The 16,471-nt window shown below is 42.5% G+C and overlaps 1 pseudogene; it reads left to right on the forward strand.

The window, feature by feature from the left end:
- Nucleotides 1-14,909: 14,909 nt before the first annotated feature.
- Nucleotides 14,910-16,471, forward strand: part of LOC149251305 (uncharacterized) — an 80,581-nt pseudogene continuing 79,019 nt past the window's right edge.

The following is a 16,471-nucleotide window of genomic DNA, read 5'->3' on the forward strand; positions in this document are numbered from 1 at the left end:
TTAGATGTGTTTATGTAGGCATACCATTCAGCTCAAATGCACAAGATCTTACCCAATGATCAACTCTCTTCTTAGTACCTGTAGCCAACTGAACCAACCAAGACTCTGCATGCACTTCTTTTCTCAAACCACACTTATCTACTAGGTCAGGATTAACATAACTATAATTGGATCCCAGGTCAATCAAAATAGAAACAAATACATCACATATCTTACCTTCCATCTCAATATTGGATGCATTGTGATATTCCTTCTTGTTGCCCACAACTGCATAAATATGAGGAATGTTATGGCCAACATTCCCAACTACTTGTGCCTACTGAGCACTATATATCTGAGGCCTACCACCCTGGTACAATGGTAAATCCTTCTTGTGATGACCTTTGCCATAATCCAGCACTGCAATGGTCCCTTACCATCACCTCCATTATGCTTCTCTCTAGGATGAGGTTCATGTCCCTTCTTAGTTGCATTATGCTTCTTGTAAGGAGCAACATTTTCTTTCTCACCTGCATCCTAAGGTCTTCCCCTCTTCGGTGGCCACTTCCATTTAGATTTCTGATTCCCCTTCAATCCACGCTTAGGCTTAGCTTTATGATTTGATTTCTCATAACAATGTGTCAGTTTCTTGATGGCTTCCTCCAATGACCAAAGCTCATCAAACTCAATATGGTCTCTATATGTTGTTGGAAACCCACTAATGAACCTTTGAATCTTTTCTTTCTCATCCTTGAGGTAAGGCACATACCTCAACAGCTCTAGGAACCTGCTAGTATATTCATCATATGTCATAGAACTCATCTGCATCTCATAAAACACCTTATCTTTGTCATCATAATATCTTTCATATAGGTACTTCTTCTTGAAGAGTCTCTCGAACTCATCCCAAATCAAATCTTCTTCTCGAATGCCTCTGACATTCTTCACATATTCCCACCAGATATTTTCTTTCCCTTTAAGGCTGAAGGTAGTTATTGTGGCTTTCATGTTCTCTAAATAGTTGTGCAATCTGAATAATTTCTTCATCCTACAAAACCATGCCTCTACATCTTCCATATTCTTCATCTCTCCATCAAATGTAAGAGGCTTAACTTTCTTGAACTTATTTGGCAAGCACTCACTCCTCCTATTAGGATGATGGCGGTGTTGATGGTGATGTTTTCTCCTGGATGAGAAAATAGAATGAAACCCATAAATATTAGTCCTCCTATCAAGTGTATCCAATGATCTTCCACCTCTGACTATGTCCCCTCTATCTAACATGTATCCTAACGAAGACCTACTACCATATGCTTCATTAGTCTTCTCTTCATGTTCTTGACTAATCCTCAGCTCTCCCTATCTCTGCAAGTATGAAAAAAATTGAAGGATCACTCCATTATCATCTGCTTTATTTTCCTAAGCCCTTGCAAGTCTTTCCTAAGCCTCAACCAACCTATCATTGTATACCTTGCAAATTTTCATCTCTGCCCTCAGACCCCTGATGTATCTTCTAGATTAGGAGAATACTCATCTCCTTGATACTCAACTGATCTGTAGGGAGAGTCACATGAACTTTATTCCACCATTTTTCTCATCATCTCTGATCCTCTTCTTCCTAAAAACATGCCATGTTAGATAAAACAAAATAGATACCATAATCAAAATAATACCTCAATGATTGTTGGGCATGGAATCCCCCCAAGGCACGTTTTGGGGCTTAAAGCCCAAGTTTTGATCTAATCTTGTTGTAAAAGCTCCGCGAATTGCAGGCGTGCGGCGCGAAAGTATAATAGAGTCACAGGGTTGTCCACCCTAGTTTTTTTAATGTAATGTCGGCTGGATAGACCTACCCATGGTTCGCAGACCATGGGATTATATAAATAGAGTGAGGCTCTAAGTGTAAAAGAGAACTAAGGAAAAGAAGAGAATAGAAGCATGAGAATTCTAAGTGATTGAGTCAAAGTGTAAAGTGCGTCTATGGGTCATAGAGTAGGAGAAGGATCTACAGCTGAGTGCGCAGAGGACTAGTAGTCCGCAGATGAGTGCGTGGACCCCTGGAGCTAAGTGCGTAGGGCGGGTCGAGTCTGTAACCGTTGGAAGAATAAATAAAGAGAAGTTTGCTATAATTCTATGTATATTTTCCTGGTTTAATGCATGATTGGATATAATTTGCAAGTATATTGTTTATTTACTATGTGAAACTCTATGAATGTGTTATATTGTTAAGTATAACTTAAGACATTTACTTAGGCGAAGGTGCTTAATCAGTACTGGACAATAAATAAGATCTCGGGTAATAGTGCAAAGTACGGCACAGCCCCTTGTTAGGGCTGCGGGAAGGTAGGGTATCAGGCCGTGAGGAACGAAAGGTACACGAAGCCACTTGCGCATAGGAACAAACAAAGGACCAGTCGAACCTCTCAGACATCTCAAGGGTGTGGAAACCTGGTTCTAGCACCCTCCCTTACTACTTCGGGTGAGACCTCAGTCCGCGCCCCATGGAATATTGCCAAAAGGGCCAGTAATACAGGGTTTTGTTTGGCTAATTAACTCTGAACCTAGGTCAGGCCCCAACAAGCCAACAAATGGTTCTGTTACTGGGACTGGGATCTGCATAGAGATGTCTAATGTCATATCACTGGAATCCGACAAAGAAAGGAATTGAAGAGTGGTCAGATAGAAAGATTCACGAGTTCGCATAGTAGGAAAATAGGAATCCATGACTATTAAAAGCGGAGTGGTTATATTTCTACTTGTATACGAAGATCCATGAAATTTTCCTTGCATCCTTCCCTATTGAGTTGTACGAGTGGATTGCGAAGCTAGTAGATAGCCAAGGAAGGTGTAAGCTTAACAAATCCATTGTGTGGACTCCAGAATTGGTGCACAAACTGGAAGCATCAGAAGATAAGGTCACGCGCGCTGTCGATCACTGGCTCGATCAAATCATAGGAGGATTCATCACCGAATTCACGGTAGATACTTCAGTCAGCTATAGTGAGGCAGAATGACATTTCCTCAAGGGATCGCAAGGTAAGTACATTAAATCCTTGAACACTTGGATTAAAATGCTACTATGTGAAAAATGGGTTATGCGAATAAATTGATGTTTGGGGCTACACGGAGAGGGAGAATCTATAGAAACAAACATAGCATAGAACTAGAAACTAGTGTTATCGGGAAATCTAGTGTCTATTAAGAACTGCTAGTCCCACTAAGACGGGTAGCTATCTTAGAAACAAACAAATTAAAGTCACTTGTTTTTCCTTTACGAGATAGAGATGAGAAAGAAGCAGAGAGTACCAACCTTAGTCTTCTGCTTGGCTCCTTGCTTTTTTCCTTTCCCCTTTGACAGAATCTCGCCATTGCTTCCTTACTTATCCCACTTTAAAGAGCACCTGTAGATTCACAACAGCATAATACCATCAAAGCATAGAGTTCTTTCACTGTAAACAATATAGGATCAGATATATATTTACCATACAAATGCATATATCAACACAATATTCAGAGATACACAAGAATATGGAGGAAAACTCAAATAGCTTTATTAGTAAAAGTAGTAGAAGAGAGGATTACAACCACTTGGTCTGACCCAGCGCCATCCTCTTAGCTTGAAAGCCCTCTTCACCTCACACAAAGCAAGATCACCCAACAATGTCTTCAAAGAGAAACCAACAACACCTCTTTGCAAATTGCCAAATTCCAACCTTTGGATTTCTGGAATGAGGGATCCATTTATAGATATTTGCAGGGGGGTGAGTCAGCTTCTGGGATTTTGATTAGTGTCATCTCTCTGATAGTTCTTGGTTCCATTTGGAGATTTCATGATCTCCTACTCATCCTTGGGCGAATTCAAGGAGGCAAGTGTCAAATGAGCAGCTTCTAGAAGATTTTCAGGGTCTCCACCTAGCAAAATACATGTGCCATTTGTCTGCTCTCGCTCATCGCACCCTACAGAAGGGCTTTCCAGTATGCATCACACTTTTTGCATGTGGCAGGTGAGATGCATCGCACCCTTTGCACTGGGAAGTCTATATGGTCCTGCTTTGACCAGTTTTGAGTGGTTTTTCATGGAAAAATTCTTGGAGATGATGTAATCAGTTGACCTTGCTCCTTTAGGGTATGAAACAACACTTTTAGGGACTTAGAAGCCCTTGGTTTATGGACATATTTGATTGGGGTTGCAGTGCCCAAATATGTCTATAATAGTTGCCCCCTAAAGCATGAGGTCGTAAATCTTTTGATGTTGGGTGAAATGATTTATAATGAGGATCCGAGGTTTTTCGCACTAGAAGGTGACCTGTAATAAGATACAATACAATACATTATCTTCATAATATTTTCATGATCTAGCTAAGGCAAGCATTCCCGTGCTCAGCTTGATAAATTCATTTTCATGTACATAGGACAGACAACCATCTGTGTGCTGACTGATGATTCTGGTAGAGCCATCATCCCTTAGTTTGGATGATTATCTGTGCAGTAATGATGCACATTTGATGCCTTTATTTTCCTGAATATATCACAGCTCGGATGGATGAAACTAGATCCGGGGTCTTCAAAACTCGTTCAATCTTCACCTGAAAGTACAAGTCGATCCATGTGAAAATAAGTTCTGATGTTGAACATGTAAGGACATCGCCTGATTACCAGCCAATGATGTAAGATGTTAATAGACGTGATAGGAATCACCGATGATGATGATGACCCTCAAGGTACTGCAGTACAATTCACGTGGTGTGAATATATGAGTTGATGTTGAACACCACGCAAAATCTTTTGGTCGAAGGCCATTAGTGTAAACCTGTCGCCGGAAGTGAGAAACTTGCCATTGAGGCATGCAAGCTTCAAATTACTGGAAGGGTTGTCCCTAGGTCAGCTTCTTGGATAATGAGCTGATGTCAACAAGAAGTGACCCATCGTAGGAGGGCATTAATGGATCCGACATCTACGACACGGAACAAAGCAAATGATTTTGTAGAGGTGAAAACGATCTGATGATACAAGGTTCAGGGTGGCGGTCATGAAAGAATGAAGCGTGAAGGTATTGTAGCAGATGAGACACAAGCTAGGTAGGTGAATTCTCTAAGCGACTTCTCTTGAACATATCAGCGAACCTGGAATGGATTGGTAGCGTTAACCCCAAAAGTGGATGGTACGGTGGACCAATGGTGGTATGGCCGGTGAATGGAATAACCCAACCCGACTCAATCATGGTGATGGAGTGAAAGTGTCATGTTCAAGAGTGACCTGCTACCAATAAAGCTTCTTCAATTTTTCTTCCCAATTTTCCCCAGTCATTTCTGACCAGTACCTCTTTATTTTTGTCAAGCTTGAGGATGATAACATATGCTTGTTCTATAATTTTCCCTTCGGGCAAACCCGTCGCTATGTTTTAACGAGCCTAGCGACAGTGAAACTCGCTCTTGTCTGAATGGACAAGTTTGTCGCTATTGTTTTAATGAGTTTAACGACAAGGATAACTCAGTTCTTTTCAATTTTAGAGAGTCTGAAAAGAGACAAAAAGAAAACTCAAATATTCCTTTTTCGTTATATAATCCCTTAAGTTAGAAAAAGTATAAAACAATGCGAAAGGGATGACCTTTCAATAGTTTTAACGAGCCAAACAAGACAAACGCTCGATCTTTTTGCGTAATAATCCCTCAGGTCCAATAATATTAAAATCTAGAGGAGGGATAGCACTTCCAATCACTTTAACGAGCTAGAGAGGCCAATTTCTCTTCAATCTTTTCATATTTTACGATTCAGATGAAAAGAGCTTAAAGGAGACTCATTTTTTGAGGAACGAGTGATGTTTTTAGATAGCAGCTGGTTCCAGGTAAGGTTTGGAACTTTCCAATCACGGCAGTGTAAATAAGGTGGCTAATAGGATCACTCATCGGAGTTGTTCCTCAAAAGGGGTAAACAATCAAATGGAGGCGAATGATCAGCTAAAACAAAGTGGAGGTGATGGTAAGAACACGACCAAGGCTCAAAAGCTGATGATAATCATTCACAATGGTTATTTACCAGAGGTGGTTTCATTTTTTAATGAGCTTAAACTCTGGTGGAACATATGCTCATTGCTAGGTTTAATTTTTAAGGAGCTTGAACTTCCCGTAGAACTACGCGTGCCAGTCGTATAATAAGGATGTCTCATCTATAGGTTCATTTCTTAGGGAGCTTGCACCATTCGAAATTATGCTCCGGCTCCTTTTATTATGTAAGCTAGGAACAACCAATCCTACGAGTTTAAAGGGTTAAGAACCTACAAACTAAGAAAATAAATGGTCTTTTTTCACATTCACGCAAAAAGGTTTGCATGCCCCCAGGTATAGTGAAGTAGAGTTTCCCAGGTTACCCCTCAATTTGCAGACAAAATATTTGTTCTATTGGGAAAGGCCTACCTTTTCCAGGTTACCCTTCAATTTGCAAACAAAACATTTGTTCTATTGGGAAAGGCCTACCTTCTAACAAAGGTATCTTATTCTGGTCTAATCCCATTTTCCTAAATGGATGGGTGTGTCAGACCAGTCATATATCCTCTGCGGAAACCTACCCTATACCTGAAGTTTCTTGCCGAAGTAGACCAGGGTGCATGCCCCCTGGGTTTCAGTCACGACCACCGAATCACTCGAGCACATTAGGTGGACGGACTGGAGATTGATGAGAAATTCCTTGCGCAAAAAGACCTATTAGGGATGGCATTTGACTATTAGCTATGTGTGAACCAGGGAATGAAAGCTGGTCTATGAGCTGGACCACTCTGCCTTCATGCGGAAAACACATTACTCGAAAGAGTGAGGAGACAATGGCTCCCATGCTATAAATGTAGTCACGCCCAAGGAGTAGATTGTAATCTAAAGGTCCTTGGACTACCATTACATTCAGATAAACGGTTTTCCTTCTCAAAGTTATAGGCAAACTTGGAAGGATCCCTAACGATAGACTGGTTCCTTTACCGAAGCCTGTCAGATTTCGAATCTCAGGCAAAAGCGATTGTGAACCAAGCACTTTCCAAGCAGTTGAGGAAAGGATACTCACAGAAGCCCCTTCATCTATGATGGTACCAACCATGACCATTTTGTAAGTTTGCACTATGATTCGAAATGGTACATTAGATGGTAAACGGGGTCTGCCTAGTAGATTCCAATAGAAGGAAATGACTAGGTTGCTTGGAGGTGGGACCGAATAAATGGCCATATACAACTCTGACGAATTTCCTTCCTACGGTAAAGGAATGGGCAGGTTTCCCCCATGTTCATCAGAGTCTGTGTTTACAAAAAGAATTTGAATGGTGTCATTCTCATTCTCTTTGGTGACTGTATCATATTAAGGTAAATCTTCTGAAGCCAAGATGGGGTCAACTGCCGTCTCGACCTCTTAACTTTGGTCCGATGTGGACTCAAAGGGTTTATCTTCAACGATAAGTTCTTTGACCGACACCAAAGGTGGGTCAGTCGGATTTTCAACTAGTAATGGATTCAGCAAGAGTTTCTTGTATCCAGGAGGGAGTCGCTGTGGTGATGCAAGACGATTATCCAAGACTCTTTTAGCTTCGTCCAGGAAGGGACAACAGTCGAGGGCATGATCGCCTTCACACAATCTGCAGGGAAATTTAGATTTTCCTTTATGTTCGGTGACTTTCCTTTCACTAGTTGACGGTGTACTTTCAACATGATCGTCAGAGGTTCACGACACCAAGTTGTGCAAGCGGGGAGACTACTCCCTTAGGATCCGTGGGATGCAAGGACAATCTTAGTGATAGTGTTCTCCTTTGTAGATGACACATGGAGATTTAGGTTTGGACAGTGTAGTGTGTGGATTTTCGCTAGACAATGCACGGTTGCCCCTTTTTGCCGTTGGCTCCTTTTTCTTCTTCTCCTTCCCCTTCTTCTTCTTCTCAGTTACTTGGTTTTTAGTTTTACTATCTTCACCAAGCAAAGAGGAAGAAGGAGAGGGAGAGACAAACGAAATAGAAGGTTGGGGGGAACTCTGGTATCATCTAGTTGCTGATTCGATTGTTCAGGAATCATGGTGCTTTGAACGACAGAGGTTGAGAAAGCGATACCGGTAGGCCAATTGTTAGTCCTAGAAGGGACAATGTGGCCATATGAGGTGCACCAACATCTCCCCAAGAGGAGAAAGGACTAGATTTCCCCCAAGGGGAAATCCTTGGTTGGTGGACTCCATTTTCTCAACCTAAGACTAACGAGGGAACAGTGACGTTATTCCGATTAAAATAAATTTTATACACATTGACACAACTTGCTTTTTCAATTTTTAAGAGTCGAGAAAAATCTAAAGATGACTCTAGTCGCCTTCAATTTTCAATGAGCTTGAAGTGACAAGTGCTCAGATGGACCTTTTCCTTTAAGGAGTTTGAAAAGGAATGAAAGAGACTACTCTGGAAATCTAGACAGAGGGATTACCAAACCAATCGCAAAACTGCAGAATACATTTTACGGTACGGCAATCAATCTTCCCGAATGTTGTGTTCAATGCATTGCGATCGATAGGGTGGTAGACATGGCTTCCTAAGGATAAAGGATATAGCCTATTGTGGTATCCCAATATATACTCGACGGTACGTGGGAGCACAAGTCCATACTGGCACTTGTCGTCTCAAAGAGGAGGAATCACCCAACCTACGATGAAAGCGACAGTTACTAGACTTTACGACGCCAGAATATGTCTCTAGCCTAGACTTCTAGATGTTGTGCGTTAGGTTCCAAAGCGTTTTTATGTTCATTGAATTTATTTTACAGTTGATCTTTCTTAAGAAATTTTCCTTTCAGGTTCACCACGTGATGTAGATATACAATTCCTAAAATTCAATCTAAGATGATAAACAGTCGTTTAATCTTTTTTTTGCAATGAAAATCCTAGCTACTAAGGAAAGAGAAATGAAATTCTTTCAACCTAGATTAGAGAGCACACACTAGATGCTCTGTCCTAAATCAAAATCAACAAGCAGTCTAAATGCAAATACACATGCATGTATTTGTTTTCCGCTTTCTTAATGTGTGAATGACAAAAAGAATGCTAAGCACAAATCTGAATTATATCTTCTTTCAAAGCGACAGTACTAATGATTTTCTTTTCAAAAAACAAAAGGGAGACAAGACGACTCTTTGCGATTTTGAATTTAAAACTGCTTTCGACACTTGAAGTATTATTAATTCAAATCAAATACAAGAGTAACAGTGTAATCGACTATCAAAAAGAGAATGATTATTTTCCTTGACTGAAAACGACACTTGCGACACTTTCAAATCCAAAGACGATAGTTTGATTAAGCTACCATTTTGTAAATGAGAACTGTGAATGGCGAAAAATACATAAAAACATTCACAAATCTTTGCACAATGGAGGTTGGATGATGCAAAGAAAGGGGGTTTAAACAGTGGTCTACTGATCACAGATAGTAAAACTACTGAATAAATCTGAAGAGAGTGAAGAAAAAACCAAAATCTGGAGGCAGATCTAGTCTTGTCTGATCATCGCACCTGTAACACAAGGAAACAGGGATGCATCCCACCTACTGCACATGAGAGGTGCGATGCATCTAGATTGCCAAGAAGAGAAGGTGCGATGGTCCAGGGACAAGAATTTAACTTGGTTTTTGGTCACAGTTTGCAGCCTAGTTCAGGGATTTAGGTTGAGCAAGTGATAGTCAGTAACTACAAAGTACGGGGACTGATCTAATGAGGTTACTTAACCTACCTCTAGGGCACTTAGGATGTTTGCAAGTCAATTGTTCAGTTCATAAACAAACCCGGAGATTGATTAAAGCAGCATTGATCTACTTTGCACTTGCATAGCAAATGCAGTTCGAAGGCTAGCTGGCTTAACTTCAAGCTTCTTCTATGGTTTATGGATCAAACAAATAGAGACAAGCAATCAAACTAATCACTCCCCAGTGGAGTCACCATTTTGTTATCAGGAAATCTAGTGTCTATTCAGAACTGCTAGTCCCACTAAGATGGGTAGCTATCTTAGAAACAAACAGATTAAATTCACTTTTTTTTCCTTTACGAGAGAGAGATGAGAGAAGCATAGAGTACCAACCTCAGTCTTCCGCTTGGCTCCTTGCTTGTTTCCTTTCCCCTTTGATAGAATCTCGCCACTGCTTCCTTACTTATCCCGCTTCAAAGAGCACCTATAGATTCACAGCAGTATAATACCATCAAAGCATAGAGATCTTTCACTGTAAACAATATAGGATCAGATATATATTGACCATACAAATGCATATATCAACACAATCTTCAGAGATACACAAGAATATGGAGGAAAAATCAAATAGCTTTATTAGTAAAAGTAGTAGAAGAGAGGATTACAATCACTTGGTCTGACCCAGCTCCATCCTCCCAGCTTGAAAGCCCTCTTCACCTGACACAAAGCAAGATCACCCAACAATGTCTTCAAAGAGAAACTAGCAGCACCTCTTTGCAAATTACCAACTTCCAACCTTTGGATCTCTCGGATGAGGGATCCATTTATAGATATTTGCAGGGGGTTGAGTTAGCTTCTGGGATTTTGATTAGTGTCATCTCTCTGATAGTTCTCGGTTCCATTTGGAGATTTCATGATCTCCTACTCATCCTTGGGTGAATTCAGGGAGGCAAGTGTCAAATGAGAAGATTCTAGAATATTCTCAGGATCTCCAGCTAGAAAACTACTTGTGCCATTTGTCTACTCTTGCTCATTACACCCTATAGAAGGCCTTTCCAGTATGCATCGCACTTTTTGCATGTGGTAGGTGAGATGCATCACACCCTTTGCAACGGGCAGTTTGTATGGTCCTGCTTTGACCAGTTCTGAGAGGTTTTTCATGGAAAACTTCTGGGAGATGATGTAATCAGATGACCTTGCTCCTTTATGGTATGAAACAAAACTTTTAAGGACTTAGAAGCCCTTGGTTTATGGACATATGTGATTGGGGTTGCAGTGCCCAAATATGTCTATAACAACTAGCCCCTTGATTTCACCTCTGCGAGGGGGCAAAGAAGAGCTCACGAAGGTTTCACCAAGAAGTGTGATTAATCTGATAAGGTAGAGCATTCCATGCATACCACCCCCACCCACACCACCACCAGTTTCATCATCTTCACCCCCGACTTCGCCCATACCACCTTCGCCACCACCATGAAGAAGTATGGCCAACGCAATAAAGCTACCAGTGTTCAAGGGAGTAGGTAATGAAGATCTAGACCAATTTTGGTTCATGATAAAATCTATATGTGAAGCACAGGGTGTCATGGATGAAAATATAAAGAAGGCAACATTGGTTAGCACTCTGCAGGATCGCGCGCTGACTTGGTACATTAAGCATTCCAATGACAATCTGAATGTAGGGATAGAGGATATCCAAGCTGCACTAAACAAAGAATTTAGTAGGCCAAAATCGAATGCACAATCGATCATTGGATTCAAGGAAATCACAATGATACCAGGAAAAACCTCGTGGGAGTTGGATCAAAGACTGAAATGCACAATTTACGAAGCAAACATGACATTAACAGATGGGCAACACTGCGAATGGTTTGTAGCATCGTTAACACTGCATCTACGGAATGCACTATTGCAACAAAGGCTAACCACTCAAGCTGAGGCTTTGGAGGTCGCGATGAGATTGCACAAGACTCCGATATAGGATCTTAACCTGGGAGTTCAGCAGATTCATGCACAGTTGAAAAACTTGTGCCTTGAGATGCAAAGTTTGAAACAAGATAGGATGGCTCACCCCCAAGTGCGCGACGAGGTATGGTGCATAAAATGCAAGGGCCAGGGGCACGACAAGGACCACTGCCCGATATTCATGAATTACCCAGTGGGAGGAGAGCCAATGCCATTAAGACCGGAGGCACAAGTAGGACCAAGTGCGGCGCCTGCATTATGGTGCACGATTTGTCAGATAGGAGGAAAGCATGCTACAAATAACTACCATTTATTACAAAAATATATGCAGAATTCACAGCAATTGTTATGTAATTTATGCAGGTCAGTAGGACATGATGAGCACACCTGTAGGAGTTATGAACTGATGATGGATTGAACTCCTACCTACAGAGTTCAGGCCGAAACACAGGCCCTCAACCAAAACACAGGAATGGCGAGCACCGGATTTCAAGGGCGCGGACGAGGCTGAGGTGGAATGGGACCAGGAAGAGGTCGTGAATCACTAATATGTTACAATTGCAGAGGGCTAGGACATTATGCTCATGATTGTATGAATCCAATGCGATCATCATGCTTATATTGTATGTTGTTTGATCATGAGACAGAGGATTGTCCAACACTGATAGCGAGGTTGCGCGATAAAGGAGCACTCCAACCTCCCTCGACTCAGAACCTGCAAATGATGAGGTCTGAGCCACACGAGGAAGACCCTAATGTAAATATCATGCTATAGAGTGGTATTACGACATGGGATGACAAAGGCAAGCAACCCGAAGAAAGTACCTGGGTTCGCAAGGCCCCAATGAAGGAACCAGAATTTGATTTGGAGCGCACTAAGGAGACCTTCATGGAAGCCAAGAGGAGCTTCGTTGATGCCTCCACTTCAGGAAGTAAAGACAGATTGGAGCTGGAAATGGACCCATCAATGCTCACTACGTTCTTGGAGACATGCATGAAGCTGCTACGTAATAGAAAGGCTATAAAGGGGCTGCAAGAACTCATAACTAGATGTGCTGGGACTGCGCTAGGAGAACCACGCGTAGTCCAGAAGCTCAGGAAACACGCGATGCGAACAGGAAGGGAAATGATATCGACCACGTAGATCAAGGAATATGAGATGGATCAAGTGATTCTGGACCTAGGATCGGACGCAAACATCCTACCGAATAAAACATGGGAGCGCATGGGCAAACCTGCATTGCAATGGTCTCCTATCCAACTGTGGATGGCGAACCATAAAAATATCCTGCCTATGGGGAGATTGCAGGGAATCACAGAAAATATTGAAGGAGTGAGCGCGCTAGCAGATTTCAAAGTGATAGAGATTGTTGATGACAGCAATCCCTACCCCGCACTATTCGGAATAGATTGGGCCACTGACATGAATGGAGTAATAAATCTAAAGAAGTGCAAGATGATCTTTGAGAAAAAGTCACTATGCGTAGTGGTACCTTTAGACCCTGCAGAAGTATCATGCTACACAGAGCCAATGCATGACTATGACAGTGACGATGATCTGGATTGCATCTACAAGATAACCGCGCGGGAGCAAGATTGGGTAAATCCAACTGCAGATGGCCAAATCTCTTGGGAGCGCGAAAGCTCCTGCACATCAGATTCTGATGAGGAGATAGAACGATGGCAGAACCAGTTACACGAGGTAACCACGCTCAACTGTAACATGATGACAAGGTCACTGTGCTACGTGGCAACAGAGGTAAGAGATCTACCTACATATGATGGGTTAAGCGAGGTGGATGACTTCCTGAACAAATTTGAAAAAGAAGTATTGGAACAGCAACGTTTCAATGCTCTGAAATGGGTACTGTGAGCTACGCCTGCAAGATGGTGGGATATGCACCAACGAAGTTTTGAGGACTGGCGAGAATGCAGAAGGATGATGCACATGCGGTTTGGGAAGCCTTTGATGTGATTAACAGACAAAATTGTCAGACGAACCAGCCCGCACACCCACCTATCCAGGTGGATACAGGCATATGGTATGAAACTTGCATGAATGCACACCATCCTTGTGGTACTAGACACGATCAGTAAGCATGTGTGGGTAAGGAAATGGCGCAAACAACCCCTCTTGTTGGGACCACAAAGTATGGAAAGACCAAGTGCGTAGAAGAATATCCCACGCAGAAGCTTTTAACAAAGTATATGAAGCGCTGAAAAAGGTCCACAATGTGAAGTGGACTCACTGGGACCTGTGCGTGCTAGTGGTTCTATGGGCTTATAGGATCATGTGCAAGCACCTGACCACGCAGGCCCTGCCAAGGCTGGAGTATGAAGAAACTACTATAAGCCCTATAGTACTTGGAGAGCTTAGACCGTGCATGATATCACTGGTAGATATGATGGTTTGTAGAACCTTGAAAGTAGAAATCCAATAGGGAAATCTTAGACTCCAAGAACTTGAAGAAGAAAGGGTATGATTAAGGAAGAAAAGCGCTTTGGTGGACGCTGAAGTCAAGAAGCTAGAGGACAAGATAAAGGAATATTTTCTCGACAAAAAGAATAGGGTGATAAGGTAGGATGCATATGATCACGATGACATGTTTAAGACCTATCTCCATGAATTGATCAGTCTGATGCCTTGGCTTGGACCGCACATTACTAAGTGAATTGACTAGGGTAGCGCGTTTCAAATGGTAAAGTGCGTAATGTTGACCATAACAAGAAAGGCTGGGTATTTTCCAGGCAACATGATGGATGATAGGATGAAACTTTACATGGGAGGTGCAACCACCTAACTAGTCAAAGGAAGTACAGTCTTAGTGCTCCAGGCAGTTGAAAGGAGGCGCGGGACTATAAACTATTATTCCTGGGAGCTGCGCAATGTTGGAGCTGCACATAGAAACAAAGAGTCAAAAGGTCTACGACCACGCATGGGGGGCTGCGCTGCCATGTGAGTTGACTAGAAAGTGACTGTTGAAGCCACTATTCATGATGGGATGCTCGACTTGAGACCAAATGTAGCAGGTGGCAGGCATTTAAGACATGATTTATGGGAAAAAATTGGGAAAATATGCTACCAAAGGAGCATTAATGAACCAGATTTGGGGGGAATGGTTGAATTCAAATTCAAAAAGAACTATAAAATACAAAGGACTACCCAGCAAAAAACACTTGGTAATTTTCGAATTGAGCTATTGAGGAGAGCCCTAATTGTTGTGTGTCGAGCGTTGATTGAGCCACTGAGTTCACGAGTGCTAAATTTCTAGACAGATATGATGGCAACAGCTGAGGATGTTATGGAGATAACCGAAATGACCATTGATGAGGCTGCGCAGGCTCTGACCATGGGGCATGCTTTGGAAGGTGCCGAACTTGTGGCAGAAATCTCGAAATCACAATGCATGCCAAGATCCAAGAAGGACAAACAAGCAATGATTCCCGTAAGTGTGTCCCTGCAGAACCCACTACGCACCAAGCTGTTAATGGAGGAGAAGGGGAAAGTTGTCACCGTAGTGACGGATGAAGAAGAGGAAGACCTGGAGGACCTAATCATCGTAGAAGACGAGGATGAAGGCATGGAGGAGGAAACTCAGCTTGCACACCCCCAACAAAGTTGCCCACCTATGTCCCCCCATGAAAATGGAAGGCTAAAGTTCCCAAGGACCTGGATGAGACCAAGAGATCGCTCCAGACCCTGCTCCTCCCAAATAACATTATGTTTGGGGGCAAGCACTTGGGACGGGTGCCGAGACTAAAATTTGAAGATTGGGACCTTGCTGACCACGAGAAGTTCCCTCAACTTGAGACCAGGCACCTCATGAAGCCCAAGCAGAACACTGTGGCGGGGGTTACAGAACTAGAGCCGCAAAAGTGGTTGCGTGGAGTGGAAAAGGCTGGGTTACTGAACCTACTCTAGGTGTCGCACTTCCACCGCACACCAATAACCATTTTTGTCATCAAGAAACTGCTATTCCTGGGGCATGATGGGTGTTTTTGGCTGGAGGAAACCATCCCCATCATGGCAGACTTGATTCACGGCATTTCGTGGCTTCCTTGCAAAGGAGAAGACCCCACAATCATATCGAAGGGAAGAGGAGTGACTTGGCTGTTGTGGAGGCCATGAAGAAAAAGTACAAGCTGGAAAAGAAGAAGAGGGGCTACACCATCTCCAGCATCAAGGACAAAGAAATATGCATGGTGACCCAAATCCTGGCAGGAAAGGTTATGTGCAAGTGCCACGCGTACGAAGTCCCTGTGCCGGTGGTAGCACTAGCTGAGTAGTGCATGGAGGGGGTCCAGTTTAACTAGTCTGAGTTCCTCTACAAGGAATTTTTAGATAATTGCCATGAAGCTCAAGAACAGGGAAAAACATTCCACTATGCATGGCTTCTACTATCCATAGTGCTCATGGCAAGGGAATTACTAGAGGATAGTCAATTCCCCATAATTGAAAGGGACTTGCCAAAGCCTGCGAAGTACGCTTCGCTCTAGGCCACAAAGGATGCCCAGAGGATCCACGAAAGTAAAATATTCTGGGTGTTCATGGAGATGAACCTCAGAATGGGGATCAACCGTAAGTCACGGTTGTCACCCACCATCTACAACAGCCTATAGAGTTTTGCAGAATTCAAAGTAGATATCCACAACATTTATATCAGAGTGTGCAAGGACCCAACCAAACAGTGGATAAGGCTACCCTCCATAGCCATGGACAACATCATTTTTAATGTACTACAGGCATGGCTGCTAGAGTGGAGTACCCTAGACATCACGGAGATCGAGAAGTCGGCGACATAAAGAAAGAAAGATGAGGCCAAGCTGTGCATCACACAGTTGG

This window comes from Pinus tabuliformis, chromosome 7 (assembly GCF_031772625.1).
Source record: "Pinus tabuliformis cultivar Carrire ecotype Pingquan chromosome 7, CPIR1, whole genome shotgun sequence".
In the NCBI taxonomy this organism is placed as follows: Eukaryota; Viridiplantae; Streptophyta; class Pinopsida; order Pinales; family Pinaceae; genus Pinus; species Pinus tabuliformis.